At 49.1% G+C, this 26,117-nt stretch overlaps 1 pseudogene; it reads right to left on the bottom strand.

The window, feature by feature from the left end:
- Positions 1 to 2,529: 2,529 nt before the first annotated feature.
- On the bottom strand, positions 2,530 to 26,117 carry LOC131394241 (tubby-related protein 4-like; annotated as a pseudogene).

The raw sequence follows: 26,117 nt of genomic DNA, 5'->3' as shown, positions 1-26,117 counted from the left end.
GATCTAAGAATTTAGTAAGTTTAGTTAATTATTTGCTACACATACTCACTTGCTCTTCAAACATGTATTTGTAGTTTTTATTCCAAGGATTTCCCCCATATTTGCTCTGATGAAGAAAAGTTCTAAAATGTACCCTTTCGTGGTCTTTACATCTTAAAGACCAGGCAGAACTTTAAAAACGGAAACTTATTCCTAATAATTCCTTCCTCTGCTACTCTCTTCCTAATGTCTCCTCTCATTTCATATCACCTTTTATTTTTAATTAAAAATAAAATTTCCAAGAGAAGGGGAAATATTATTTTAGGCTATGTTATCTCAAAGAAGTCTTCTCCTTTGTATATGATCAATACCACAAAATGCAAAAAAAGAGTTACTTTTAAAGGATTAATAGGATTTTTTTCCCAATTAGAAAAAGTTATAAATTGTCCAGCAAAAAAACCTTCTACCATATCCTCTTTATTTCTTGCAGCAAAATATACTGCTACCAAATAAGTCATTACAAACATACTATTTTTCTAAATAAATAATAAAATGGGCATAACTCACCAGTACATAGTAACAAAATAATTCCTAAGAACACTATTAAAGCAAGATAAATAATTATTTTTTGGACAATAAAACAGGGGAATTGCATTTAAATTATTTTAGAAATAGGCTATAACCATTATTGCACAACTAATAATAAGCAATGAAACATCGTAACAAGCTACAGAAACTCATAAAATAATTATATAATTCTGAATACACTGCTAAATTCTTTCTGGCAGAATTTACCCACCAAAGAATCAGGTTCAATATTTTAAAATATAAAATGGGAAACTCTGGTATTAGCTGGAAGATGGTCTTCACCGTATTTAAAACCTCATCTGTTTCTTCGCAGTCTGGAGAGAACGGTGAGCGATACCATCTTGCTCTGGGAAAGGAACGGGCCAGTGTCTTTTAATCCCAAACAGGGAATTAAAAAAAATATATTTTGAAAATACTTTTCTGCAGTATCTTCCACTTGTCTGTTTCCAAACAAAATCCAAATTTAGGACCCTAAGCTAGTAGACTGTTCTTGTGCTCCTGCCCTACCTAAACAACATTACAGATGTGAATAACTGAAAAAGAGGAACTGGGGCTTGTTCTCAGAGCTGAATGCCGCCCAAGGCGTCCCCCGAGGAGGGGGAGGTGGCAGAAGATCATCTCAGTGGACTTTTTTTTTTGGCGCAATTAACAAAGAGTAGTCAATCAACTACCTAAAGTCCCATAATTTAACCACGTTCTCCCAGTAGTTTATTTCCTCAGTAAACAGTCTGTACAGTTACTAAACAACTTTTTTTTTTCCCTAGAGAAGATTGTGAGACTTTTGTCAAAGAGCTGACTATAACTCTCCCTTAATACCCTGGCAAATGCTTAAAATTTTTTTGTTACATTTCTAATCTAGTGGAAACCATTTCTAGTCAATTGCATTTCAATGTAGCCAAGAAGAGGAAAGGAGGGCTTTCAATTGGTATCGTCAGCCTTTTTAGAAAGGGTAGAACGGTGTCATCTCACGGGAGAGAAAATGTCCACTGCTGCATTTTCCAGATTAAACAATAAAAGGGGTGGGGGAATAAAGGCTGCTTCTCAGCTGGTGGGCATCCAGTGACTAGCCACCGCGGTAGCTGAGAAAATCGTTACCCCACCGCACGCCGGAATCTCTCCACTTCTGTCTCCTACCTTCTCCCGAAGTCAATCATACTGAGTCACTGAGCCTACGGAATTGTGACATATTATAAAACTAGTGGAGTCTTCAATGTAAACATCCTCCGAAGAGGAGCGCAGCCCTTGTACGATTTCAAGTCACGCTGCGTGAACCGCCCGTGCGTACATGTGCAGGAGTTTCCTCCTCACCTGCCGTCCCTTCCCCTACATCCTCATGAGCGACGCCTATTTATACCGGGTAATAGCACCCCCATACAAAGCCTACTTTTATTAGTCAAACACAGTGCATTTGCCAAAACACCCTTCATTAATCAAGTCACCTCTGGGGGAGTAACAGAATATGTGTGAACTAAATGTTGTTCCCCCAAGAGAACCTGTACCTTCAGGATTTTCGCTTGTGTCTTTTAAAAAAGTTTTTCGTTTTTACACTAGTGGTGATGTTGGAGGAGTAATAAAAGCTAGACATTGTGGAGAATGAAAAGCACGCATACTCCTTAGTCTAAAAGAATAGCAGGCCAGAAGGCAGTCCATGTTTCTGCTGAAGGGCCCCTCGTCCCGCAGCTCACACAGGCACACCAGGAGGACATTCCCACAGCAACCACGTTTCCTGAAAGAACACCAGGTGCCTCGCACCCTTTGCTTCCAAATACCACTCTCCTGTGTTTTGTTTTTGTTTAAAAAGCAAGAAGAAAGAAAGACAATAAAGGAGAATAAAAGCCCAAACAAACGACAGCAACTGAAGGTCAGCGCCTGCCCCGGGCCCGACAGACGTTTCCAGTTCTGCTCCTGTCTTCTGGTCCCCAGCCCCTGGGGCCCGGGCGGGCTCCTCGAGCATCTCCATCAGGCCCCTCTGGAAAGGCTCCTCTCCCTCTCCTCCTCCGCACAGCAGTCTCTTCATTTCAGGCGCTGAGTCACGTTGGCCAGGGTGACGGCGAAGGCCTGCACAGCGGAGAAGGGGTACTGGAAGTCCAGGATGTACGCATTGCCGTCGATCCTTCCAAACTGCGTCACCTGGGGGGCGAGGGAGGGAAGCAAAGACATTAAAGCACAAACAAGGTGGGACACAGGGCAGCCGGGTCTGGGCAGCACCTGTTGGACGCAGATAGCACGGCCTGCGAGATGCCAACAAAAGTGACTCTGATCAAGCTTCTCGATCTAACTACGAGTTTGGTGGAAATAAAGGAGCGGAGGAACATGTTAAACAACGCAGTGGGGAGACAATGAGCAGACTTCAGGGCATGGAAAGCTCCACAGGTCAAATGAAGGGGCTTCCTCATCCAGGAAACAGAAAAAGGAAGAACAAGTAGGAAAAAGAATCTACAGGCTAAAAGGGGCTGACGAGAAATATCAACTGCAACTGTCAATGTCACTACTCAGAGAGGGACAGAATGCCACCGCCTCTTTCCCAAGCCTGCTTGCCCTTGTCATTTCAGTACTCATGGGGACCACGTGACACTGTATTATTATACAACATGTACACTTATTTATTGTCTTTCTTCCATTTTTGTAAACTCCATCAGGATAGGGATTTTCTGTTTTCCTCATCGATCTAATTTCAGCACTTAGAGTAAGGGCTGGCAAACTCTCTGTAAAGGGCCAATAATATTTTAGCCTTTGTAGGTCATACGGTCTTTGTCACAACTGCTTAACTCTGCTGCTGCAGGGCGAAAGCAGCTGTAAACTATACTTAAGTGGACGGGCGTGGCTGTGTCCCAATAAAACTTTATTTATAAAAAGCAGCAGCAGCCGGACTGGCCTGTGGGCCATACTCCTGGCTCAGAGGATTGCCAGGCACACAGCAGGTGCTCAATCAACATTTGTTGAGTGAATTAATGAAAATGAGATTTAAATAGGAGAAGTGAAGGGAATTCCAGGATGGTGGAGGAGGGTAGTTCCAGAACAGTAGCTACACAGCAGGGCTGGGGCAACCGTTCCAGGTTGGAGCAGGAAGAACCGACAAATTACCCAATGTGTTTGCACCAAGAGGGGACTTGCATTCTGCCAGGGAATCCGCGAATGACTTAATAATAAATACACAGAGAAATTAGCAAATAAGCAAGCAAACAAAAACTGGGTAATTATGATGTCTGGGGGACAAAAACCACTCTCCAATAAAAAAAGAAATGTGATTAAACCATATCACATGGCTCAGCTCTGAACGGTACTTACTGGCATAAGGAGGTGACCAGTGACTACTGATTCAACTGGGAAGGGGGGTAGGGAGAGTTCACGTGTGTGTAGTCAGAGGGTGGGGGGTGAAGAAAACAAACCCTCACGTTCCTCAGGAAGAAGTCAATACACGATGCTGAAAACTGAAAAATCACCAAATAGTAGACACCCTGCTCTTTACAAATATGGTGGCAAATACCAGAAAAAAGCCAACAGAGGTGGAAGCACGTCCTCTGGGGGAGGCTGAGGTTTGGGAGCGCGCAGGGGCCTGTTAGTGGTCCTCTCGGGTCTTGTAGAAGGCTTTGACTTTAAAAAATCAGTGCATGTGTTACTCTGATGAGAAATAAAGACAAGACAGCAAGGGGTACACTGAAAATCACAACTCCACTTGGCCCTGAGAGACACCAGCTGTTTTCCACATTTCCCCTGTGGCCTTTTGAGAAACGCCCCCCGAAGGCCAAGGCACTGATACCCGCCCCCCCTTGGAAGGCCCCCAGAGGCCCCTCAGGATGAGACAGCCGCGCCGTGGCCCCGGGCCAGGCTCTCACCTGCCGCCCCTCCAACTCCATCTGGAAGTTCTTGGCTGACTCCTGGGTCACCCGCCCCCCGAAGTCCAGCTGGCGCCCCTGCGTGGCCTCGTCCACAGCGGCTGCTTGTTGGCCATGACGTGCACGAAGCCCTGGCTGCGCGGCCGGCCGTCCTCCCGCTCGCTGGCCCTACGGCCCTTGGCCTCCTCCGGCTCGCCGGCCGCGCGCAGGCTGCGCTTGCCCTTCCAGCCCGTCTGGCCGCCCTGGCTCCGGGTCACCAGCTCGTCCCCGCTGACGCACAGCCCGGGCTCGCTCTCCCAGCTGTCCTGGAACCCGTTCGTCTTATTCAACTTCTTCCACTTCAGCTGGTGTTTCTGACTCTTCTCTTTCTTCTTCTCCCTCCCCAGGCGGGGGCTGGAGATCAGGGAATTCAAGTCGCTCCGCGTCCCAGCCTCCTTCTTCATCTCGCCCTCTGTGGTGGCCTGAATGTTTCCCTCCTCGCTCAGCTGTCCAGGCGCTTCAGGCTCTTCTTCCCGAATGTCTCCGTCCGCTGGGGGACTGGACTTTCCGTCAGGGAGAGGACTTCCTGGAAGTTGTCAGCGGTCTCTACCATCACCTCTGTGCCCAGGTGGCTCTGGAGGTCGGCGGGCGGTGGGGACACGAGGGGCTTCTCCACCACCAAGCGTGCCTTGGGGGGGAGCGTGCCCTGGGGGTTCTGCACCGGCGGGCACGCGCTGTAGGAACTCCAGGGGTGCAAGGCGATAGGTGGCGGCTGTAAACTCGAGCACGTGAGCTTCCTGGATACATGGGGGGCAGGGGGCAGTAGGAGAGGGGGGGCGGGTAGGCGGGCTGCAGGATCAGAGCGGGCTCCTGTTGTGCAAACTGTGTCTGGGACAGGGTGTCTTTCGGGGAGCAGGGAGCCTGCACTCCCGGCAAATGGGGGGGTGTTATAGCTTCCTGGGTAGGGCACTCCCATCCCATAGCCCGTCTGGAAAGTGGCAGTCGGGCTGGCGGGCGACTTGGGGGAGACGAAGGGCACTGGGGACACGTCCAGGTGCTGGCTCTGACCTGCCATCAGAGGGGACAGTTTCAGGGGGTTGGGCACTGCAGTCGGTGCTGTCCTGTCCTGGGGAACCCAGATGTCCTCCCCCAGCACAGGGTCCCACTGGTAAGGGGGCGGCCGCTTCCCGGCCACCGCAGCCTCGGGCAGCGCGGGGTGCCGCAGGGGCTTCTCGACCGGGCAGTGCTGGCCCAGCGCCTCGTCCTCGGGGAAGGCCGAGTGGACATAGTGGGCGCGCTCGCGGGTGCCGTCGGGCGGGCTCAGGGGGCTGTAGGAGGACTGCGAGGACAGCGGGGACGTGCCGGCCGCATGCGCCCCCGCCCCCGCGCCCTGCTCGGCGCGCCCGGCCGCGCCCCCGCTGCACTGGCTGCAGGTGTAGAGGGCGGGTGGCGGCCGCGCGGGGAAAGGCGCCGCGCCCTTGGGCTTGGCCGGCGGCTGCGGCGGGGCGCGCGGGGGCTCGGCCAGCTGCGCCGCCCGCAGCGCCGCCTCGCGGTTGTTCCTGCGCAGCGCGGCGTGGATGAGGCTGCTGTCCGGCCTCTGCGCCGCGGCCGGGCCGGGCCCAGCGTCCCGGCGAGGGCGGGATACGGGGGCGGGTCCCCCGGTGGAATGGAGGTGGAATGGAGTAGCGCGGCACCGTCAGGCGGTTCAGGGTCGCGCTGGTGCAGGGCTGGGGGACCTTCTTCTCGGTGGCCGTGAGCCTCAGGGTGGCCGAGCTGCCTGGGCCGGGGAGGGTGTAGGTGTTCCGGGCGCAGAGCATCCGCGTCCGGGCTGGCACACCTCCTCCACGCTGCCGCTGCTGTCGAAGGCGGTGATCCTCTCGTAGCCCAGGGGCGGCTGATGGTGCGCGCCGTGGGGTACAGCGAGAAGTCGCCCTTCTTCAAGCACACGTTCACCGGGGGCTGTGGGGGCGGCAGCGGGGGCGGCGGCGCTGCCGTGGTGGGGGCGGCAGGGATGGTTCCTGGGTAGGGCGGTGGGGGGTTCATCTTCGTCACCTGGACCTCCTGGAGGGCACTGAACACCACGGCGTCCCCCTCGGCGGCCAGCTGCGGCACTGGCCGCAGGGCCTTGGCTGGCTTCTGCAGTTGCTCGTGGTCTTGGTCTCCGTGGTCCACCACCGACAGCTGGATGGCCCCCTGTGCTGGCGGCGGCAGGGACAGCTGAGGGGGCTTTGGAATGATGCGGCCCATCTCCACACCTCCGAAGATCACCTGTCCGGGGTTGGAGTAGCGGTTGGAGATTGCGTATGGGTTGGCACTGTCACTTGCGTGCTCAGCTGCCCCCACGGCCGTGGTCTGATTGGTCAGGATGTCCAGCTGCACGTTCTGATTGGCCAGCAGGGACTGCACCAGTCCTATGCTCTGCGTGGGGGACATAGCTTGAGCTGAGCTGTGGATGGGCGCGATGGGGATGTTCACGGTACACGGTGGGTTGTTCTCAGGCACGCCAGATGCTCCCGTGACTGGAAGATTAGAAAAACCAACTGCTTACAAAACAGTGCCATGAAACTGGGTCAGAATAAGCAACTCATCTAGGCCTTTTACGTATAAACTGTAATTCCTACAGACAGATGCCTTTGCATGGGGAAAGCTGGACCCTTCCTTCAAGTTACACAAAGCTTCTCTGATGTTTCTGGAAGGACACTGGCAATCGGTGGGCTCTGGAGCTAAGGGCATTGTCAGAGCATTTCAATGAATACTTCTGAACCTTCTGAGTGTGGTGCCACGTGTCTGAATGGTACTATGGCAAATAAATGTTTAAGGACACTTTTTACTCATGATGGTCATAAAACGGCCCATTCTTATGCAAGAGGAGGGCAGTGGTACAGTATGAAACTCCACTGAGGACTCAATGCCTAGGCTTCTGAGTAGGTTTATCCAGGGTTTTGGATTGGTTAGTGTGGGAAGTGTCGTGGGGCAGATGTGTAGCTGAAATTTGTACGTAAATTAATTTTCTGTAAATAGAACCATGTCAAATGCAGTAGAGAAACCAATGATAAGAATCCTTCGGCAGATCTGCATATGAGGGGAAGGATCATTTCCTAACTTTACTGCTTTTTAGCATTTCAAACAGTATATAAGTTAGAGCCACACTGATTAAAACCCTGTAAATCCACCCTATTTGCACACAGGAGGAGTTTAATGGAGTGTGCGTTTGAGCAATCATCTGCAGACCACACGCAGGGCCTCAGCGCCACTGTTCAGTACTGCCCTTTCTAAAGAGCCCACAGAGCACTGGAGGTCTGCTCATCTGGACCTAAGTGCCACGTGACTATGAGCACGTGCGCAGGAAACAGGCATTAACAGGAAATTGCACAGGCTGGCTGACCTTTCACCAGAACTACAGAGGGAAGCCAGTAGTCCATCAAAAGCTAAGCCCACCCTTCGTGCCTGTGACAGACTCATCCCCCTTCCCTGGGGTCCTCCACTGAGACGTGACTGTCCCCTGGCTGCAAGAATCTAGGTCCTGTCTCAAGTTTTCTATGATTCCTGTTCAGATCCCTCTTCCAGATGCTCTCTCCTCCGTATGGAGTACTGAGGGCAGGCATCTTCCCCGCCGAAGGAGAGTCTCTCTGTTGCGTCACCAGCAGTATGTGTAAGCCCTGAGACAAATCATTCCTCCTTTCTCTGGGAAGCACAGACAGTGACGACAACAGCAGCAACAGCTGAGCACGAGAGAGCTAGATTAGCCACATTCCGGGAGAACGGAGGGCGCTAAGGGGAAAGTGTGAAAGCCACTTCTAAATCCAAGGTTCTGAAATAGCAGGAGAGCTGCTATAAAGCTCATGTGTGAGATTTCACCAAACTGCAGGTTTATGGGGTTGCAAAACCTCGCCCATTAGTCCAGAACATCTGCTCCACCCATAAGGAGAAAGTATACCTATCAGAGAATCAAAGACGGCTACTGTCAGAAAGTACAGTAGAATAATTTTACACTCAGAAATCTGGCTGAAGGAAGGTCAACAACGCCCCCAAGTTCAGAGCCCGAGTTGGGACGCGTGTCCCTCCCCATCCCACGGTGAGGTCCAGAGCCCCTCGTTTGAGAATGACAAGATACAGGAGGAGTCAGTGGCCGTGTACGGTTCCTCTGGCTCAGAAGCTAGAGGCTTTCAGAACCTTGCTTGGTTCTAAGTAGAGGAGCCTCTATATTTATAAAATTGCAGGTGGACTTTTTTGAGAATAGTTATATATAAATAATTGGTGGACTACTTAGAAATCATTCTAATAATCAAAATAGGATTCCCCCGGTAGAAAAGACTTAAATTAAGATGCTATGGATCTGAACGTTTGTAAGTTGAGATTTTAAAAACTTATACCAGCTTTGACCTTGAACTCAGACCTGGCCTCTATGCACTGAGACACGCTCTGCACATTAGGAGAGAGACGTTCCGCCCCGGAGGTGGGGCAGGTTTGAGAAACTGGGCTCTGTGGCACCACAGGGAGATGCCATTCTCTAAGCAGGGATTGAGAGGATGAGGGCTAGCCTGGGGTCAGTGAGACTGGGTTTCAGTCCTGACTTGACTGAGTCCTGATGAGTCCTGTTAACTTCCCTATCTGGGCATATGACTAAGAGGACTACCGAGAGGATAAAGTGAGATGGTAGAAGTGCTCTATGACCATGAGCCATCATGGCCACCTCATCGTCCTTGCTCTGGTAGCTCCCCTCCTCCCCAAACCAGTGACAGTAGGTGACCTTTCTCCAGTGACACGCCACCACACCCACCAACCTTACTGAGGAAGTTGTACCTTTTCCAAACCGAGGCAGCAGGCACGGACTGACATGTTGGCATTCTTGACTACTTACCACTCTGTCCCCGTCGCGACCCACTAACAGAGGGCTCGTGACAAACCAGTTGATGTGTGAACACACCTGGTAAATCATCCTCATCTTCACTGACAACATTCGGGTTGAAGACAGGTAAATTAACATACTCCATGGAAATCTTCCGGACCTCTGGGAGATAGATGGTCATCTGCCGCGGCTGGAGATGCAGGAGGCTGGTTTTATAGATTACTGGTGGGAGGAGGAAAGCACGGTTAATAGAGACAAGCCAGAGGAGAGCCAAGGCATCAACAGTCACGGGAAGAGACGTGGGGTGACCTGTGTGGGCAAGGCCGGAGACTCTGAGAGCAGCTCTCCACCTCCCCTGGCGCACGACTGGCCACCCCGGCCACGGACTGGATTCGGGAACAACAAATTCTCAGTCTAGCCCAGAATTAAAAACCTATCTTAGACAAATTCTTTTTTAGAATGAGCTGGGTTATGACAAATGTATTTTTTAAAAATCCCATTTGCAATCACCAGGATAACTTGGTGGAAACAGTTGTGATAACCAGAGAGCCAAGCTCAGGGGGCAGTCAAGCAGCTACTGGAGGGCAGCTACGCGGGGAGCAGCAATGACACTCGGGCTGTATTCGGGACTGGATTCTGGGCTTCCTGACTTCCAGTTTCATGCTCAGGATAGAGAATCACGGAGAACTTCCACACAGTTTCTTTAAATGCTAAGATTTAATTTCATTAACAGGGACATTTAAGAGAAGGCCTAGACTGCAACTAAAATATTTAGAGAAGACAAAACAAGTTAAAAAATAATGAATCTGAATTTAAGTTTCACAATAGGCTAAAATCAGGATGAAACTGTCCCGTCAACTTTCTCTTATGTTTAATACTCTTTGCTGTGAGATATGTAGAGGTTCTTTAATTATTCCTATTCTTATTTTTTATTAAGATGAGCCAAGTTCTACCTGCGAGGCTGTCACCTCACAGCCTGGTGGCTGACTGGCCAGCACTCCCACAGCTCCAGGCCTTCTGCTCTGAAGCACCGTCGTAAGGCTGCTCCTTGGGCTTGAGTGGGCTGAGACGCCTTTTCCACGCCAGGGGTCGTTACAGGTCTTATTCATGTTTTCCTCTCTCTTGCCCACAAAAGAGAGTTTGAATTTTGTCTCAAAAATTCTGGATGGTTCCATATAGCTTAAGAATTAATGCATTAAAGTGCTATTCTTTGTCGTTCAGATTGACAAAAGGATGTAAAATTAAAAATCTCAGGAGGGATTTAAAAAATAATATCAGTTGCCTCCAGGGAAAAAAACTAGGTGGTTGGGGGTGAGGATAAGAAAGATTTTTACTGTATATTCTTTTAAATCTTTTGAATTTTGAATTTATTCCACATTTTTAAAATTAAGAAATGCAAAAAATTAAAAACACAAAAATTTCATGAGCCTGATCATTCTAATTGAAGGAAACAAATTATTCAATGTAATTATCCAATTGTTCAATATAAAATATCCAACAGCACTCACTTTTTGAATCTAACAGAGTGTCAAAGATTATTTAATAGGGCGCCATATGTAACAAACCCTCTAGAATCCAAGAGTTAATTTCTTCTCTCTAGTAGAATCACCTGGAAAATTCTTTTAGTTGACAAATGAAAACGCTCTTTTTAAAAAGGTCAGCGATTAGGACAATGATTTCACCGCGGTCACACACCAAGCTTTTGTCTTGGGCACTGAGATTCCTAATACAGGCCCTCCCATCTTAAGGTCCTCCTTGACTTCTTTATGGATCTACTCAACATCCAAGAACTAAGGGCAGAATGAGAAGACCCGTTGAGCATAGGTGCACGTCCATTCCTTTTTTCAACATTTGCTGTAGGCAGATGGCTAAATTCTCAGATTACAGGTGTGGGGTAACCATGCCTCTCACACAGTGGTTATTAGAATCACCATACATATCATGAGGGTGCTGCTGAATTACTGAAGGGCAGGCTTTTGTGGTCATGAGAGGGTTTCCCGGCTGTTGAAAACATGAGAGATTTCTTTCCATTACGTGAATGGATTGTCTATTGTTATTTCCTAAGTCAGTTTTATATTTTACTTTTATTCTTTTTTTCCTTTGAGCTGAGAAACCTCAAAATGAAAAATCCAAATGCAGCACCATTTAATGTCTCTGAAGATGCATACACAGCAACAGGTCTTTTTAACATCTGCTTTACAAGAAGTATTTGTTTTAAAGGATCTAACTGTGTCTGAAACAACTCTAATGGGCAGATCCAGAATTTTTCAAAAACTATTTTTAGTAGGTTACATAGACCACATTCAAGATGGGGCCACCAGCCATCGGTGAACCCCACTGGCTAAGCTGGCCTTCTAGAGAGACGTGTGCGTGTTAGATGATCAGGCAACGTAGCAAGGTGGGGGACAACACAGGCCCTTAGCCCACACAGGGATGTGGCCATTAGGATGAAGCTGCTTTGAAAAGGACCTTCTGTCATTTTACTCCTTCACGGTCCCCTAGTAAATATGACACGTCAGTCATTCAAGCAGATACAGAAGAGAAGGCAAATTCTGGGTTCTGCCCAGCCTGGTTCTCCCTGGGTTCCATTTTCCTCGATGTCTCAAACTTCTCATGGAGAGGATATTTATCTGGTACTTAGAAATGAAATCCAAAAAGATTTACCACTAAGAACTGTACAGTCAGCCAACTTCTTCTTAAGGTCTTGAACACTTTCTTCTTGACTCAAACTTCTCATGGAGGGGATATTTATCTGGTACTTAGAAATGAAATCAAAAAAGATTTACCACTAAGGCTGTACAGTCAGCCAACTTCTTCTTAAGGTCTTGAACACTTTCTTCTTGACTTTCTTCAGGAGTTTCTTCTGACTCAAGAACCTAAAGACACTGGTACCAAAATCTGTCCACAGTAAAAGGCCACAAATCAAAGTAACCAGAAGCCTATAAGAGCTTTGATAGAGATTTCGGCTATTTTGTCATTTTTGTAAGTCAGGGCTTGTATTAAAAAACGAAAACACCACTGGCAAAAAAACAATTTGAGTGATAATTCTAATTTTTGTGAAATCAGAGTGGCTAGAGTCAAACTTTGGAGGTCAAATACATGCTCATCTTTTGGTGTCATAAGAGCTCATTTTCTACATTAGGCCACCAAAGGTTGAAATTGCTTATTCAGCCTGAGTTCCAACCGGGACAGTGGGCAGAGAACAGGACGCAGTTTTTACCTGCACCGAGGTTGGTTGGCAGGAAAGCAGCCAAGCCCACAATCTTAAATTTGGTTCCCCAGATATTAGACGTGACCTGAGCAAGATAGTTGTGCTGTGAGAAAAAAAAGGAAAAAATCACAATCTATTTCCATATTTTCTATTGATCACTCAAGAAGTAAGGATGTTAACACTTTTTGCTTAAAAAGCCACACGTGGGCACTGCCAGAAATATTCGCTCTCTGTCATTCCACTGTTTTTAAGACCAGTAGCTGCCTACAGCATGTCAGGCGCCCATTTGCAAGTGGTGGCTCAGCGAGCTGTCATTCTCAGGTTGGGAGTGGGGGCGGGTGTGTCCCGGTGTGTCCACATGTGTGTAGGTTAAAAAGGCACAAAAGTGATTTGGGCGCTTTTTTCTTTACCTCTCCTTCCTCCCAGTCACTGAACCAGAGAGAGCACCTGGCTCTGAACCCATTTTCATCCTTGATATTTCTCCTGGAAACATCAGCTGCACTGATACCAGTATATCCCAAAACTACCCAATTATCTGTTTCTTATTCAATCAAATTTTTAAAAATTTAAGAAGTTATCACTATGCCCAAACCATGCATGAGTGTGTGTGTGTGTGCAAGGGCAATAATAAAGATGAATAAAATACAGCTCCTCAAGGAGCTTAGAACCTAATGGAGGAGAGAAGGCCTGTAATTATTTATATACAAGGAAGTGACTGAGAAATGTCCTGAGGGAGTTACAAACAAGATGCTCTGGGATTACTGTAGCTGAGCCAGGGGAGGAAGGCTTCACGACAGAGGGGAAGTTCTATCTGGAAGCACGTGGGCAGAAAGGAGGGTGAGGAGATGGAGCGGGTTACCCAGGCAGGGCAAAGGCACAAAGGCGGGAAGAGGTGAGTCAACAGTGTGGCTCTGGCACCTGGAGAGGAGGGGGCGTCGAGGAGGACAGGAGGGAAAGACAGGCCAGGCCAGGCAGTGGGGCTGTGACCAGGGATTGGCTCCTGCCGACACTGGAGTCACTGAAGGGTCAGAAGCGGCTTGAGGGAGCAGAGGTGAGAAGTGTGGCTGTGTCTCAACCAGAGCTACCTGTGAGGAGATTCCTGTGGCAACAGGGGGATGCCCGAGGTGGGAAGGAGGTCCCTCAGGATGTGGAGGTGATGGGGCATGGAGGAGGGCAGACAGGCTCTGGTTCTCTACGCCCGTGTCTGCAACTGCAGTGACAGGCACGGAGAGGGGGGACCGAGGGTTCAGCGGCCATCAAGCACACACTGAGGAGGGGAGCGGAGCGTTGGATTGGGGGACCACCCGAAAGCCGACACTACCTGAGTGATGTCTTCAAAGGGAAACTCTCTTCACGTCAGGCTGGGCGAGCCAATGGAGGGCTTGCACATCGGCAACCGTGGAGACCTGGAGATCTCCTGCACCGCCCAGGACAGCTTGGGGGACTTCTGAGCCTCAATGTTGATCCTGCGGAGGCAAGGCCCCGAGGGTCAGGCGCCCCAGTGGGGACGGCGCCTGCACTCCTGGCACTCCCTTCACTGTCCACCAGTCACCGTGGATGTGCCACTCCCAGGGGCCAGGTCCCTTAATTTACCCAGGCCCCGCCCACCTGCTTCTGCCTTATGAACACGAGGAAAGAAGGACAGAACTGCATATCGAATAATATATATTCAACAATATAGTGAGGTTCAATCGAGCGATTCATTTGTAAAGAACCTCAGAGAATTAACTTTCTACTGAAGACTTTCTACTGACTAATAGTAAGTTTGGAATCGTCCACATGTCTTCTGCCAGGGGTCTGCAAAATTCGTCCTGAGGAAAGTGGCGGGTGGAAGAGGTGTTTCTCACCTAAGTCCACAATGGCTTTATAGTTCCTAACACAGTGCTGGGATTTCAACAGACTTACCTAGCATATCCCCCCTGCAATATTGACATCAAATCAGTGGATCTAAGTTTTTCTGCTGCCTTTTGATCCTATGTTGTATCTCTGGTCCTCAGTTCCTTTGTTTATAACATGGGGACACATGTGTTTAACGGCAGTCTACCCCAAAGAGAGCGTTATAAAAGTGAATATGGTAAGGTTGATGACATTCCATGAAAGAAAAGCATTAAGCCTCACAGATACTGCTTGAGAGCTTGATAAGACACCTAGGGCTCCCGAAGTGTGGGAGGACAGGGGGACCGAGCTGGTTAAAGCTCTGAGCGAGGACAACTGGCCTGGCTGCTGCGTAGGGGCACTCAACACTGAGAAAGACGGAAGGAAAGAGGACCAGCTCCAGAGACCGCAACATCCGGGAGCTTTCCAGGGACATTTACAGGTGAAAGATTTGGTTGCTTATGTATTAAATGTCCTCTTCTCTTTACGCAATGGGAAAAGCCAAAACACTGTAAAAGTGTAGAAAAGTTCATAATTTTATTTGCAATTTTAACAAGCCTAGAATAAAGATGAAAAAAATAAATCAAACAGATTGCTGGATATCTGGATATCTATATGGGAAAAAAATGAATGTTTACCCCTAACTCAGACTATACACAAAAATTAATCTGAGGTGTAAAATTAATCCGAGATTTAAGTGTGAAGGCTAAAACTATAAAGCTTGTAGAAGAGAACAGAAGAATGTCTCATGATCTTAGGGTAGACAAAACAGGACAAAAGCATTTCCTAAACAGCACACGAAAAGTGCTAATCATAAAAGAAGAAATTCACGTTAGACTATACAGCAATCCATATATCTGCTAAAGGACTCATAGCCAGAATACATGAAAACTCCTACAACTCTAAATAAGAGAAAAACAACTCAATAAAAAATGGGCAAGGGGCTGGCCCAGTGGTGTAGTGGTTAAGTTCACGTGCTCCGCTTTGGTGGCCCGGGGTTCAAAGGTTTGGATCCCAGGTGTGGACCGACGCATTGCTTATCAAGCCATGCTGTGGCGGTGTCCCACATGAAGTAGAGGAAGATGAGCATGGATGTTAGCCCAGGCCCAATCTTCCTCAGCAAAAAGAGGAAGATTGGCATCGGATGTTAGCTCAGGGCTGGTCTTCCTCACAAAAAAAAAAAGGTGCAAAAGACTTGAACAGACACTTCACAAAAGAAGATATCCAAATGGCCAATAAACATAAAAAGCTGCTTAGCATCACCAATCATTGAAGATATTAGGATTAAACTACCATGAGATACCACTATACACCTACCAGAACGGATAAAATTATTTTTAAAAGATGACAATACTCTGTAGGTGAGGATGGAAGCAGCTAGAACTCTCATATACTGCTGGTGGGAATTTAAAATGGTACAACAGGCACCTTGGAACACTGTTTGGCAGTTTCCAATAAAGTTAAACATACGTCTACCCCGTGGCCCTACAACGCACTCCTAAGCATATACCTGAGATAAACGAGTGCATACGTCCATAGAAAGTCTTGTAGAAGAATGTCTACAATGGTTTTATTCATGATAGCCCCAAACTGGAAACTACCAAACATTCAATTGGTAAACAGAATAAACAAATTGTAGTATATTCATTACAATGGAATTCCACAGAGCAAAAAAGAAAAACTGTTGATACATGCAACAACATGAATGAGTCTCACAATCATTATGTTGATTAAAAAAAGCCAAATAAGAAAATAGGACATGTGGTTTGACACCATTTATATGTAGCTCAAGAGGAAGCAAAACTAATCTATGCTGACAGAAGTTAGAACAGTGATTACTCTAGGGAGTGGGTGTCGAATGGGAAAAAGTACAAGGGAACTTTCCGGGATGATGGAAATATTCTTTATCTTCAACTGGGTGGTGAATACACTGGTTTACCAACTGCATGATGCGTTATGTGTTTACAATCTGGGCAGGTACGTATCTGCACGTACATTAGACCTTCATTTCACACAGCATCAAGAATTTTAGAGCTAGAAGGATCTTAGTGAAGATCTGCTCCACCCTTTAACTTCACAGACAAGGAAACTGGTCTCCAGGTCATGGATCAACGTTACATTCTGAGGTTACAGAGCCCTCGGTGGCAGGGTCAGGACGAGCAAGGCAGGGTTTTTTATCTATGACACTGCAGGCCCTTCCATCTGCTTTTAGCTTTTTGCCACTCTTTAGGACAAACCCTTAGGATAGAAATTTTTTGTGTTTGTGAAGAAGATCAGCCCTGAGCTAACATCTGATGCCAATCCTCTTCTTTATTTTTTTGATGAGGAAGATACCCTGGGCTAACATCTGTGCCCATCTTCCTCTACTTTATATGGGACGCCACCACAGCATGGCTTGACAAGCGGCACATTGGTCTGCGCCCGGGATCCGAACCTGTGAACCCCGAGCTGCCAAAGCAGAGCACATGAACTTAACCGCTATGCCACTGGGCTGGCCCCCCAAACTTATTATTAGAATACTATTTTTTCCAATTACAGCATCAAAGGCATTTAATTCGGCATTCCTTTCAACACATTACATACACTGTAAAACCTCTGTCTTACCGTTCTCAGACCAGAAATAAAAACAAGTAAGCCAGAAAGCTACGGCCGCCCCTGCCACCCACCACCAGTGCTGACCCCTAGAAGTTCTGAGGGTTCAGCAAACTTCTTCCTGGGGATCTTTTGCTGTCCTGAAGGGAAGAGTAAAGGAAAGCTATAATTATCACAGGCAGATCTTCCAGACGACAGACTTGGATTGCCTCTTGCTATGCTCCTCTGGTGTGGGTTAATGGGATCCTGCTGCAGACACAACACAGACACACCTCCAGAGGCTCAAAAAGGGAGCACGCCCCTACAGACCAAGATTACCTTGGGAGTTTGGGTGATTTGCTAGCTCGGGAGATTTTGGGAGATTTCTTGGCAGCCCAGTCATCACTCAGTTCGATGTCACTGGAGTCTGAGCAGTTGCAGCTGTCGATCATGGTAGAAATCAAGCTGTTTCCATAGATTTCATCGGGTAAGATACCAAGCAGTAGATTTTAGGGAAGTGACATCAGTTAGACCCTCACAACGATCATTACTAGGAACTAAGTACAGCCTGACCCTAGAGGCCACCGTTTGAAGTCTAAAGGTTGAAACAGAAAGGAGCAGAGCATTGTCTTCCTTTTACATTTTTATGCCATTATATTGTCTAAGCAAAAGTAGTCCATTACTTCTACGGTTAGCAAATGGGGGTGGAATTTTAATGCCTCTGGAATGTACAACAGTCTGGCACTGTTTACTGTGCCAAACCTGGCAACAAAACGGCCGCGCTATTGTGCCTCACCACACACCAGGCTCCATCTGGGTTCACACGGGCAGCCTGGGAACCCAGGCTGGGCAAGGGGCTTGCTGACTCACTGACTCCCCCAGAACCTGCTTCTGCCCTGGGACCGGGGAAGGCCCTTGTTGGTTCTGGGCCTGCTCTAGACTCAAGACCTGACAGAGTCGGGTCCATTTCAGGGACTCCGAGAAGTTTATGTCTGGCATGTCAGAACCGTCTCCTGGAACCGCCAGAAGGATGCTTGTAGGGGGAGAGGGGGTGGCTATCCCACCTGCTAGAGGTGCCTGCCTGCTTCGAGCAACGGCTGGAAGAAGACCTGTGTGGCAGGACTTTCAGTGGGAGCTTTGGGTTCTCCTGAGGGTGCCTGCGTGGAAGCCACTCAAAACAACCTTGTCAATTGGCCATTAGGTAGAAGATTAGAGGCCCCAAGGCAGAAGACGACAGATGCAGCAACGGGGCCATCACAAAACTGCAGAGTAGATGAAGTCCATGTTTAACATCCTCCTCAAAACCCCTTCTCCTTTGCTGCCTTCCTCACACGGCCTCACATCCCCTCACATCCCTTCACCACCCAAACCCTGCTCTGCCCCACCCCAGGTCTGCCCTCACTGGAAGTACCTCATTCTTCAAAATCACTTTGTTTTGCTGACAAAAGCCTCATTCCCTCAAGGCTCCAAGAGCCTTGCCAGGCAATAAAAAAGCTGCATCATTCAATCACAATGAAATAATTTATAGACTGTGAGCGATTTTACCATTCAAAAGGGCTGTTTACATCTGAAAGAATGAGTTTGTAATCCAAACTAATCTCTGTTTCTGAACACGTGGAGGTGACATCTGTGTGGAGGTGACATCTGTGAACAGGGCCTCTCTGAGGGCCCTGGAGGCAGAGCAGAACAACTTGGCGTGCTACTTGGAAGGAGACTAGCTGACGCCCGATCAGTGTTACTACATCAGCCTCTTCTTCAACTACTTCCTGAATCAGAAGGCACGACTCATGAATCCAGCAAGCTGGAGTGGTGTGCATCTGAGTTCCAGCAAATAAAAAGGCTTAATTCACACGGCCCAAGCAGTGCTTTACATTATTTAACTTAGGAGCCCTAGATCAAAGGAAGCTTGGCCACCATTCCAAAATGCATGTAAGCCCACAGAACGCTTCCCCTGTGTTCACGAGCACAGAGCCAGTTCACCGACCTGAGGAAATTCAGTAATGTATTGTCCACTCAACACCTGATCGACTTGCTGATGCCGGGGTTTTGTAATTGCTGGATGTCATACCCTTTGCTTTTTTCCTTTACTCACGTCTTAGTCTGTGTGGGCTGCTATACCAAAATACCACAGACTGGATGGCTTATAAACAATAGAAATTTACGTCTCACAGTGGGGAGGCTGGAATTCCGGGATCAGGGTGCCCGCATGGTGGGGTTCTGGTCACGGCCCTCTTTGGGGTTGCAGACGGCTGACTTCTTGCTGTGTCCTCACATGGCAGAAGGGGCTACTTTCTGGAGCCACTTTTATAAGGCAATAATCTCATGATTATAAAGGCTCCGTCCTCATAACCTAATCACCTCCAAAGGCCCCACCTCCTAATTCCATCACACTGGGCATCAGGATTACAACATACGAATTTAGGGGGGCATAAGCATTCATAACCACTTTTATTCTATTGTCTGTCTCCCCAACTAGTGGAAGGAGAGTTGCCTGTCTCGCCTCCTGCTGTAACTCTAGAGACCAGAACAACGCAGAGACTGGATAAATACTTCCTGAAAGAAAAACGAGGTCTCTCCCTGCCACCTGGCTGCACCCCAGACTAACTGCAGCAGGATCCTGGGGGTGGACGCGGGCACTGTCGATTTTTAAGGCTCCCCGGTGATTCCCATGAGCAGCCAGGGCTGAGAACCACTTGCCCAGGAGCAGAAGGACTTCCCCATAGAACAGACTTAAAGGGGGCGGCGTGAGAAGAAGGGAGTTGCTTTCTGAGACAAGCCCCAAGTCCTGCTTGTTCAGTGTTACAGTTACACACTTGGAGGCTCATCACTCTGCTCCCTGTCATCAACAACTAGAAATTCAGTGCAGCACATCAGAGTAAGACCCAGGGAGCCTGGGGGTGATGGACATCTGTACCTCTTATTTCTAGAGATTCTGTGTCATTAATTTATCATGAAAATTCTGGAAGAAACATACAAGTTGTAGAAAAACGTAAGTTGGGATTCCTCTTTGAGAACTGAAGGCTGAACTGTACTGTTTGGGGCTTCACATCCCAGTTTTGTCAGTTTGCAAGAATATGCTTATTTCATCTGGGTTGAGGCCTTTTCAAAACACACAACCCAAATCAGGTATCTTTTTAGAATTTTAAAAAAATCTTTAAGCACAGTTTCAAAGCTTTTAAATAAAAGTTCTGTCTTAGTCTGCTTGGGCTACCATAACAAAATACCACAGACCAGGTGGATTAAACAAGAGAAATTTATTTCTCACAGTTTGGGAGGCTGGAAGTCTGAGATCAGGGTGCCAGCATGCCAGATTCTGGTGAGGGCTGTCCTCCTGGCCTGCAGACGGCCACCCTCTCACTGTGTCCTCACGTGGGCTTTCCTCAGGGTGTGTGTGTGTGTGTGTGTGTGTGTGTGTGTGTGTGTGTGTGTGTAGGGAGATCTCTCTTCCTCCTCTTACAAAGCCACCAATCCTACTGGATTAGGATCCCACCCTTACAGCTTCATTTAACCATAATCACCCCCTAAAAGCCCTGTCTCCAAATACAGTCACATGGGGGTTAGAGCTTCACCATATGAACTTGTGGGATGGACACAATTCAGTCCATACATTCCGCCCCTGGTTGCCCCCTCAGTCATATCCTTCTCCCATGAAAAATACATTCATTCCATCCCAACACTCCCAAAAGTCTTAACTCACTCCAGCATTAACACTAATGTCTAAAATCCAGAGTCTCATCTAAATATCACCTGAATCAGAAATGGGTGAGAGCCAAGATACGACTCACACTGAGGCAAAACTCCCTTCCAGCCGTGAACCTGTGAAACTAGACAAGTTACGTGCTTCCAAAACACACAAGACGGCAGCAGGCCAGGCACAGGGTGACATTCTCATCCCAAAGGGAGACACAGGAGAGAAGGAAGGGCCCCAGGCAAGTCCAAAGCCTAGTAAGGCGAATTTCTAGACCTTAAGGCTTGAGAATAACCCTCTTTGGTTCAATACTCTGCCCTCCAGGCCCACTGGAGTGGCAGTGTCACCCCACAGCTCGAAGTGAGGGTCCCCACGGCTCTGCGGGGCTGGGGTCTTGTCCTGAAGGCTCCGGGTGGAGGCTGTCTGGCCTGCTAAAATTGAGGCAGTGGCCCTGATGACCTCTGAATCGCTTTTGGGGTCATTTTTCCCTCTTGAAGAATAGTGCATGTTCCTAGCCGACCAGCTCCATCATCCCGTCCTGTCAAATCCAGGAAGTCAACAGCCTTCCATCGTCTCAGCCCGTATGGACAGGCTGAGAACTTTCCAAATCTCCAAGTTCTGGTTCCTTTTTGCTTAACAATTCCTTCTTCAGTGTGTCTCTCTCCTCTCTCATTTTACTATAAGCAGTTAGGAGGAACCAAGCCAATGCTCCAAAACTACTTAGAAATCTCTCAAATATCCAATTTCATTTGCTTGCAAGTTTTATCTTCCACAAAACACTAGAACACAGTTCAGCCAAGTTCTGTGCCACTTTACGACAAGGATCGCCTTCCTCCAGTTTCCAATAACATGTTCCTCATTTCTGTCTGAGACCTCACCAGACATGGTCCTAATATCCATAGTTCTAATGTGTACCTCAAAACCCTTCCAGCCTCAACCCATGACGCAGTTTCAAAGCTGCTTCCACATTATAGGTATTTGTTACAGCAGTTCCCCACTTCTTAGTACTAAAATCTGTGTTAGTCAGGGTTCTCCAGAGAAACAGAACCAATAGGAGGCAAATACATATACACACACATACAGAAAAAGAGAGAGAGAGCATAAGGAGTTGGCTCACGTGATAATAGAGGCTGACTGACAGGCCCCAAGGTCAGAGTGCCAGCCTGGCTGGGGTCTCGGCTTGTGGATGCACACCTTGCTGTGTGCTCACGTGGCCTTTCCTCAGTGTATGCGTGTGTGTCGAGAGAGGGCTCTCCCTCTTCCTTTTCTTATAAGGCCATCAATCCTATCCAATTGGGACCCCACCTTCCTTAAAAGCTCTATCTCCAAATACAGTCACATTGCGGATTGGCGTTTTAACATGTGAATTTTGGGGGGGACACAATTCAGTCCATAGCAAGCTGTGACTAAAGATTTCCTTTGGAAAATTTGTGAACTTTTGCTAAACAAAAATTATTGGGATTCATGCTATCTATTATAAAAACACATACTGGTAATTCTGAGAAATACATTTGTTAAGTTACTTGGGGGACATTTACAACAGGGGATCAAAAACTTCAGAGCATAGCAATCCCCTGGGGCCCCCACTAAGTTGCAGATTTCTAGGCGTCGCCCCCAACATGCTGAACCAATCTAAGGGGCAGGCCTAGGAACCTGTATTCAAGTAATTATCCCAGGCGATCTGCGGGAAGGTGGCCCGTGGACCACATCTGAGAAACGACATGGAGGACTAAGAGAGTTCATCAGCTTCTCACGACGAGCAAGTCCTGGCTTCTCAAAGTCAGGAACCCTCTCTTCTCTGAACCAGGTTACATCTACCACTCGGTTGGCAATTAGTCACGTTCTGCCTTGTGACACATCGTCTATTTTTGTCTCGAGGTATTTAAATCTTGACTTTTTTATTGAACTTTTCAAGTGTTAAGTTGTCTTTCACCCAAAAGGGATCATGAACTCCCTGAAAGCAGAGATGCCCCGGCACTGCTTCACAACCACCTCGAGGAGACTCGAGGACCGTACAAGGCAGGCACTCAATACGTCCCACCTATCTGCTTTGCTTTACAACCTTTTCATTATAAAAACACAACACCTCCTTCCCCACAGGCCTGTTAGCAACCGGGCCAGCCTGTGTTGGGAGGAGCTGACAAATGTGACCACTACGGAGAAGCAGGCTGGGACGCTCAGGTCAGGTCCACGCAAGCAAGGTCTTAGGAGGCTGCAGCCTTGTCCCTACAGCACAGCCCCCGCTGCTTCTGTCCTGTTCTTCAGTGGGAAATGGACGCACAGGAGCGGGGGAACAGAAGCAAGCTCTTCACATAACTTCCCGTCAACACGGAATCCGAGCATAGGTTTTATAAAACTGCATACACGGGAGGAACCTTAGAGACAACGACCCCGCTGAGAACCGGTGATGCGCCCTCAGGTTCAGGACCTTTCCCAAGTCCCCCCATGAGTCATCTCTAACCGCCATGGCTCCTGTCTTCTCTCTTCCCCTGAAACTGCAACTTCCTTCTAAGTTCACATGCACTGCTCTCTGGCTTCTCTCACTTTGCCTTCCTTCCTTCTGAATCTTCCCTCTCCCTCCTTTCCACCTGCCTCCCTACCAGCCTCCAATTCTTCTCGCTCTCCCTGCTCTTGGTACTAGGTCATCACATGACTCAAAAGACGAAATAACTGACTAATATCCAATTTTTAAAGTATAGTTTCACTGCTTTCAATTTTACACGGTAACACTGACAGCAGAATGTTGCTACAGATGCAGAGCATTCCAATAAAGAAAAGCAGACAGCAAGTGGACCGACTGTAAAATACTGAGGTGGGCAAGTGAGGCCAAGGTTGAAAAAGCCCATTGCACGTGACACTCGGCTAACTGGTGATGCTACACGGCGCAGCGGCTTCAGGGACAGAATGGGGGAGAGGCCAGTCTAACGGGCGGGAGAGGGAACAGGAGATGGGAAGTGGAGAGAACAAGTATGAACTAATGAAAACAAATCTAATTCAACCCACGTTGTCCCACGGTCAGGCGCTTGCCAGGCACTGGGGGTACAAAGATGACTCAGTTCCCTCCCTCCGGGCCCTCAGGATTCAGGGACTGTGTGCCCCGAGGGATACCAGCAGCTCAACTGACTGAGGGGCGATGGGCACAGAGGGGACAGCTGCTCACTCTGCTCTAGGTGACCGGCAAGATTTCACAGGGAGGCGGGGGAACGTTTGAGCCGGCAGGTACTGCTGGCAGAGGCCACAGGCCTCGACTGTGACTACAAACAAAAAGAGCAAAGTCCCTTCCCTGGAGGCTCACACTCTAGGGTCCCAGAGAGAGGTGCGCAGTGAGCCCCCTGAATACGGCAACGGAGTCATGAAGATTGGCATAGGAGAGTCTTTAGAAGGAGGGAGTGACTGTCATGCGAAATCTTTACGGGCCAGCAAGAAAGTCTCCTTGGTCATCAGCTAAAAAGCAGCTAAGGGTGGCTTAGCGAGAGCAGAAGCAGGATCCCAGCAGGAGGCTGAGGAGCAGGCTGAAGGTCTGAAGCGTTTAATCCTGTCACTCGCTCTGGGGGGCAGCGACGGCACCTCACTACTGTTTTGACGGTCTCAACAGCACATTCAGGCCCTCAGTGGATACCTGACAAATAACTGAAAGAGGAGGCTGCCATTCCCAAAAGGCCCGCGCCAGCCTCCCCTTGATGACAGCCGATGTCTCCTCCCCCCACAGCCCCAGCCACACGGAGCCTCAGGAGCGCTCTTAAAAACCCGTGGGAAAGTCCACTTAGGGAATCGGTAACTTCAGCAGGATTTTGGAAACGGAGTAGCTTCAGGGATGTTCCACGCTAGCCAAACGTTCACAGATAGGCGTTACCTGTGCGTGGGCAGTCAGGAATACCAGTCCGCACCCCCCGAGAGGGGTCTGCAGTCCCTGGCGAGGCGCCCCCCTGCGTTGCTGTCTGAGCGCGGGTCCGTGATGACGAGCTCCGGCGCAGCTGGCTGACGCGCCGCCCCTCGAGGACGCGCACGAGCCCGCCCGGGTGCTCCAGGCAGAGCGCGTGGCACGGGCCGCCCACCTCCGGGCCGCGCTCTGTGCGCTTCACGGTGCGGCGCAGACGCCCGTTGCCGGCCGAGGGGCAGCTGACAAAGTCGCGCGTGTTGTCGGGGTCCGGAATCGGGGGCTGGAGGCAGGACGTGGAGAGAAAAGAGCGTGCACATCACTGATTACCCTGGCGGAGCACTGGCTGGCGGCTCGGGGAGGGTTAACTCTGCGGTGCGGGACAATGACTCCCAACTCTGGGCGCACGTCACAACCTCCTGGCAGCTTTCAGAGACCTCAGCCCGGATCCCACCACAGACGATGGAACTGGAATCTTGTGGGGGTGAGCCTGGGCACGTGTGTGTTCTAAAAACTCCCCAGGCGATTTTAACGAGCAGCCAGGGTCCAGAATCACTGGTGTGGAACCAAGAGTGTAAAGCAACTTGAAGAAAATATCACAACAGATTCTAAAACTCGGATGTTTTAGGAAAAAATTAACCAAGAAGTCAATCTGATACTTAGAAGCAGAGACAGAAAACAAAAAAGAGAACACAGGAAGCAACCTACATGCGGAGGGCCAGAGGGAACGGGGAACCCACACTGGAACAGCCACAGGCAGGTCCAGTCCACATACCACCATAGCGACAGACCAGTTCTCAAGCTCCAGTCAGCATAGAGGACGCTGACAGCGAGGGCTGGGTGAGGGCCGCCCCTCCGCACAGTGATGAGGAGAGCAGGCCCCAAGATTGACAGGGTCCCATCCTGACCGTTCCCCTAACGAGCCACAGAGCAAGTCCCTCACTTCTAAGAACGCGTTTCCTGCTTTCTCAAGAGGGGATAACGGCAGCATCTGCCAGGGAGTCAGGACTGAACAAGGCAGACTGATCATCAGGACGACAACGGCAGCCACGCTCGGGATACTGCCTCTGCCATGAGAAAGCTAATGCCTATCACACAAGGTGACTCTCTTGTGGACACTAAGGGTGATGCTAGGGACAGACTGCGCGCGTGGGAGACCGAGGTGGGACTTTGCGGAGCCGCACACCTTCATCTTGCAGAGGAGCAGACGTGACTTCTGTGCTCCTGCTCTGGGACTCTCGCCTGTGTTCCTTGTCTCGGCCCTCCTCTTGGCGAGCCTTCGGGAACAGGCAGCCAGCACGAGTGAGGAAGGAGGAGAAGGTGAGTGGAAGGGCTTCACCTTGATGGTGGGGATGAAGGCAGTGGGGAGGTGGGAGCAGAGGCGGGGGGGCGGGGTCAGCTTGCTGACATCCTTGTCCTCTCGCAGGGCGCTGGCAATGGCCTGCTGGCACAGCAGCTGCAGGCCGGACACGCGGTGCTCCACACGGACCACGTACAGGGCTGGTCCTGATGCCATCAGCAGCCACGAGTCCCGGTGTCCCCAGCAGATGGAGATGATGGGGCGCTGCCAAGAAGTGAAGGGAGACTACGCTTAAGCTGTCGCTCTTGTAAGCAAAGATCATGCACGCTTGTGTCAAGCCAATTCAAGTGACCTGATAGTTCAT

Source organism: Diceros bicornis, chromosome 30 (genome assembly GCF_020826845.1).
Source record: "Diceros bicornis minor isolate mBicDic1 chromosome 30, mDicBic1.mat.cur, whole genome shotgun sequence".
In the NCBI taxonomy this organism is placed as follows: Eukaryota; Metazoa; Chordata; class Mammalia; order Perissodactyla; family Rhinocerotidae; genus Diceros; species Diceros bicornis.
This window is presented reverse-complemented; position numbering and strand designations above follow the sequence as displayed.